The following is a 6,000-nucleotide window of genomic DNA, read 5'->3' on the forward strand; positions in this document are numbered from 1 at the left end:
CTATCAGGAAAAACAAATTCTATGTTAGAATACGAAATATTCTGGGATGGTTGACCAAATGATTAGTTTATTCAAATTGATGCGTTTTAGTAAATCTTGCACATTTCAGATTGTTCCAGAATTTTTGAAAAAAAAAATCGATGAAAATCCCAACCCGAGCGTTTGAGTGATAAATTTTCAATTAGTCGATTCATTGGTTGTTGAGGTATCGTGTTCACCGCAAATGACCATAAAAGAAAAACCGTTTTGTGGCAAGAGCAGTGTTCCGAGTATGAGGATAATTTTTTAAACAATCACTACAAGGTATGTTCTTTTTGATTCATCGCAATAAAACAGTTTTGCATCTCTTAGAATAAACGAACATGCTAACATGCATGCGATCATTTCGTCCATCCTTATGCCCACAAATCGTCTGACACTGTACGTATGTTACATCGTTGATTTTTTGCAATGCCATCACTCATGTCTGATGTTACGCTCTTCTTTTGTTATGAGTCGGTGGTGAATTACGCATACAGAAGATTTTTTATAACGGTTTTCTTATTGGTCGATAACGCTAATATCTATTATGTGTCCTTCGCTTATGTGTTTTTAAACTTCTGCCTCAAATATCAGTGATGAAACTATGGCAAAAGGAAAAGGATTCATTTCACATAAAAAAAAAAGAACCGCGGAGGAATTTCTATGTTGACATAATGTTAAAATGGGATTAAATTATTACGACATCGTTTCGAACATGAGCAGAACAATGAAATTAATGATATATGAACATTCAGAAGAAAGTTTCCGTATTTATTTTAAAATTTGAACAAAAATTTAGTCAGCTTAATTTCATGATCATCCAGGGAGTTTCGAAACAAAATAGTTTATGAGTTGTTCTACCGAAATAAAGAGCAACATATTTTGTTAACATTTTGGTTCCATCGTTCTTTTTTATGCTGGTCTAGACATACCACCAACCACAAAAGTTTTAATTTAATATTATTGTGATAGTTGTTTGACAGTCAATAAACGTTACTGAAAACAGGGCGCATACATTATTTTGATTGTAACACTAATTTAACTAAACTATCTGAATTTCGACAGTTCCAAAATTTTTGTAATCATCATTTCTACTTGCTATTGGCTACAAACTCTATTCTCGTTGTCCTTGAGCACACGATGGACCGGCCGGTTATTTTCCTATACTTTTTTTCTAGAAGTAGTAACTAATCGGAATCTATTAGCAGTTACTTTATTACCACTTTTCGTGGCAGCAAAAAAAACAAGCAGAGTGAAGAAAATATTTCAAGTTTTCACTGCAGCCACGCAAACACCCATAGTCAGGACAAAACTCAGTCAAACTTGCTATGTAACGAATCCAATACTCATCAGTAAACTCCCCTACTTTGGATGTATTGAACAATGTATTGATTCACCCCGCACCGCTATCATGATTGCGCAACGATGACAGTATCGCCCAGTTCTACCAGTGCAGTCTGCAAAAAGAACCCAAACATCCGATCCCATCCTAACACCACCCTCCTCAAAAAGCACCTAAATAGAAGAAGGTTGACTGCAGTGCAAGAAGGAGGGTAGAATGTTTTGATCGGGAGAACATAGCGAAATCGTCCATTTCGTATCACTTTTTTTTCTACACACTGTTCTGGCTGTATTGGTATGTTTACGATCCAAACACAAATATCGCATGTTTTCGCCTTATAGCAGATGGAAATAAAATATGAATATCTCCCCAATTGAAAATTCAAGCTGAATATTAGTATTTAGTAGAATATATCTTAATACACTTACCCTCAGATATTCACAAAGCACTGTGTAAAACAAACGACGAGAAGTACGATTATATCATCATGCTGTACTTCCCGTTCAGCTGTTTCTATTCCCGTTGAAGCTCAGGTGTTTTCTTTGTTTTGATTGTTCAAATATGGCTTCGCAAAGCTCACTTTTCCGTTTTTCGAATATCTACTTTTCACTTCTTATGAATATATTATCTTCAAAACAACCTCTAAACTGCAGGTGCCAAGTATAATTAAAAACAATTATATCAAGTTCAACTATTTCACAATAATCAAGTATTATCGAATATAACACTTTAAAAGAAATAGCTCGTCTTAAGAATTAACACAACAAATCTTATGTTTATGCACAAATATTTCGTCTTGAAAAGTAGCAAAAGTGTTTTCGTGGCTGTAAAACCTCTAAATTTTCACTTTCCAACTTGCACTTTTCTCTTACGGGAGCACAAACATCACACGGCCATCTTTGAACTGTACAAGCTTCGGTATGAAAATGAATGACTCGTTGTTTACAATTCTAAAGTAAAAAGAATCTCTTATTCAAGTCTATTCAAGTCAAGAGAATTCCTGCACCACTACAATCGAACGAATGATTTCATGCATGAGCTGGCTGTACCCAACGCAAGTAGCTTGTGTAAACTGTATTCATACTCATATCTCTGCGAATGTTTATAAACACATACACCATTTTCATTCCACGCGCGCATGTGCAGCTACTACGGGAGACGCTTCATATCGTAGGATCAAAAAACATAAACAGAAAACCACGTTTCTGCGGAAGGATCGCACTTTAGAAAAAAACTTTCAATAAATTCGATTTCAATACTAGATTGAAACAATTACTTCACTGTGTTTATCAATACTATATTTGAATCAATTTGTTTTTATTCTAATGGTTCATTATTATTAAAATGTTGACTCCGTAAGGTTTGTTTACACTTTCTGAATATAAAAATACATGCTCGTGTTGTTTCAAGCAGCTGACGGTGTTGTGCTTACGTTTTGTATGAGCTTCTTCTTTTCTTTGTTCGCAGATTATTCAATGCTGAAAGCTTACTCGGTTCATAGTAGTGGTTATGCTACGACTGCTACGCAAAGCTTTGATCCGAAAAGTAACTAAACACATGAAACGCTTGAGTAGCTTGATGTAGTTACCGTACTATCTTCGATTCCGTCCTGACGAGAATGAGATAAGTAAACCGGCGCTCAAAAATGTATGGAACAATGAAAATCAAACCTTAACATCCGAGTAACATCAGTTATTTTGCAGTTTAAAAAAAATGATTTGATTATCAGGATTATTTTTTACATTTACATTGCTATCTTTCTAATTCTCGGTCAATTTTTCAAAAGGGCGTATAAGCAAGTGACAGTTTCTCTTTGTTTACTTTCTCTTCTATTAATTACCAAGCGGCTTTCACGTTTATCACTCAACTCTTTGCATGAAATGATACCCGAAACTTTCGACTTTCAAACAGAATAGTGATATCAAAGAAAATTTTTTTAATCACATCACAATAATCGAAAGAGAGAGTGATTAAAGAGAAACTGTCACTTGCTTATATGCCCTAATAAAAAATCAACCGAGCATTGAATATTTTCTTCCCATTTGGTAGAAAAAATAAGTTATTAGTAGGGTTATCTGAGGACGTCGTGTAACTTATTAATGAGACTCAATCGCAAACTTCGAAATTCATTTCAAATAAATAAGGCCAGAAGGGGATAAACGCATGCCCAACGGATATCTTCCCAAGTAGCTATATCTTAACTATAGAGAATAACACGGAAGAGTTTCATGCATGACTATCTTCCGTAATCATTATTTCTCAAAATTACGTACAAATACTCGCTGTATGCATAGAAAAATACATGAAATATCTTATTTTCCAAAACCCTTAAAAATTGTCTATTGAAATATATGCGGGGCATGACGCCCGATCGTGGAAAACATGAAAAATATACATTTTAATATACGCGAAGTGACGATTATCTGGACATAGAGGCAGGATGATCTTAAAGAACGGATAAACATCCATCAAAACAACGGATTAAAGCTCATGACAACCACGGGACAATATGCACCCTCATAAAGCTTCTTTTCTTATTTAAAGAAAGCTTCAAACTTTTCGTTGACGAAATATTTGCCAGGTGGAAGATTGTTCACTATTACTTATTAAATTAATACCTTATGGATAATTTTTGTAAACGAATTCTTGAGCATTTTGCCTCACACAATTCGGGTCGTTTTGCTCCCAAAAATATGAGACGATATATTTGACGATTTTTCTATAAAATTACAAATATATCGTCTGTATTAGAACTAATTTTAGAAACGAGAATGATTGGCAAAGAAGTTCACTGGATACATAATTAAAATCGTCCTCACCCTAGAAAATTACTATGGAACGAACATCAAAAATTACTTATAACAGAGACGTAATTGTGTTTTTAAAATTTTTCTAGATATGATTGAACCATCGCTACCAAAATTTTATAGTAATCTGTTGTTATGGCGGACTTTCAGTTTCATACCCCATCTTCCCCACGAAAAAAGTCGTATTATGACGGTGACAACCAACCCATACACAACCTGACAGAAATGAGCCTGTTTCATATGTGTTCCACTGAATTCAGGACGGCGCTAGTGTACCTAAACAATACGGGTGCAATGAATCACGAAACAAGAAGATTACAAAAGAAACCAGTACTTCATTACGTTATTTAAGGTCACTGTGTATGCGTCCAGCAATATATTTCAAAGGAGCATAATTTTCATATTGTGACTCACGCAAGAACTCCTGAATGAAATCAAAATATTGCAAATTTTTCTAACAGCGCTGCATAGCAACAAATTTATCAATAACACACGTCATAAATCTCCAAACATGCGTATTTTGTAATCTTTCTATCTTTTAATTGACTCTGCCCAACGTCTTTTCTTTTGTCTAAAAAGATAACTATTGATAGTAATTGATAGAGTTAACAATTAAGAGTTTTTTTGAAATGTGGTGTGTGACTAAAGTGTACCTAACGTATTCAGTCGTATCAATGAAAACGCAAGGAATTAGTAGCATTTGTAGGAGTATTTGGTATCATTGGATGATCTTCTAACGACTCGGATAAAGATAAGAGAACCATAGATTTAATTTTGATTTGCAAATTAGTAGTATTGTTCTTCAAGATTCCTTACTTCACGTTCATTGTTCATTGAAATGTGATGAACTACTTTGAAACCTTCTATTGATGAAAAGAGAAAAATTATACTTATACTAAACCATAGTAACTAATCATCATAATTATTTTATAAATGTCAAGAAAGGCTAGCAAAATTTATTTTAATATAAAAATTTAAACCGCATATTGTCGAAAAACAGATACGTTATTTCCAAATGTTATTCTATTTACGACGCCCAATGTGGAGCCAGAGAACCAAAACTTTTACTTATATTCTCGATGGATGGGAACTGTCAAGTTGTCCACGAGTTGGTGCCAACGAAGTCAAAATAATGCTACGAATTCACATCTCATCATACTAAGTTACAATAAGTTCCAACGTAAATTATCGATAATCTAACTCTTACGACGTGTTCGCATTGACAGTTTTTGGTCGCCAACAGGTCACCGTAACAAAATGTGACAAGAAAAAAGTGACACTACAAGACAAAGTTAAAGTAACACTACAAGACAAAGTTAAATAATGATTTCATATCGGTTACCGTTGAATTGGAAAAACATCAACAAATCGTTACTTGACACAAACTATTTTCTGTTTCATTGTGACTTATGTGCACGATGGATCAAATCAAATATTCGTTACTGAGAACTTGTTTGGCAACCCTCGTTGAGTCGCAGGTTACATAGCGGTTTTAATGCACGTTACAATATCTTCAACTAGTTCTATGAATTTGTTTCATATAAGTTACTGTCATTGAAGTGTAATAATGTGTGCTACTTGGGTCAATATATCCACAGAGAACAGACATCCAAACTAGTACAAACTTTTTCAAAAAAGTAGTGTAAAGCAAGTAAAAATCTTTTAAAAGTCACCGTTGCGCACGACTTTGCACGCATAAATTACCATTGCATGAAAGCTCGAATGCAAGGACCCATAAGGGATAACTGGGCAGCTCAAAGCGCCTCTACAGGGGGATTGCTACTTGGTGAATGCTTTCTTAAACAACCGTTAAATTGAAATATCTATTCG

At 34.4% G+C, this 6,000-nt stretch overlaps 1 protein-coding gene across 4 annotated transcripts in view; it reads right to left on the bottom strand.

Moving 5' to 3' along the window:
- The window catches only part of LOC131427059 (protein CREBRF homolog), a 44,863-nt gene extending 42,479 nt beyond the window's left edge, over positions 1-2,384 (bottom strand). The window contains exon 1 of one of the 4 annotated variants that reach the window (XM_058589956.1): positions 1,792-2,384. The gene's annotated coding sequence lies outside the window, so the exon portion shown is untranslated. The remainder of the gene's footprint in view (positions 1-1,791) is intronic. The other 3 variants (XM_058589954.1, XM_058589955.1, XM_058589952.1) reach the window with 3 other exon arrangements.
- Positions 2,385-6,000: the final 3,616 nt, after the last annotated feature.

The sequence above is a fragment of the Malaya genurostris genome, chromosome 2 (assembly GCF_030247185.1).
Source record: "Malaya genurostris strain Urasoe2022 chromosome 2, Malgen_1.1, whole genome shotgun sequence".
NCBI classification, from domain to species: domain Eukaryota; kingdom Metazoa; phylum Arthropoda; class Insecta; order Diptera; family Culicidae; genus Malaya; species Malaya genurostris.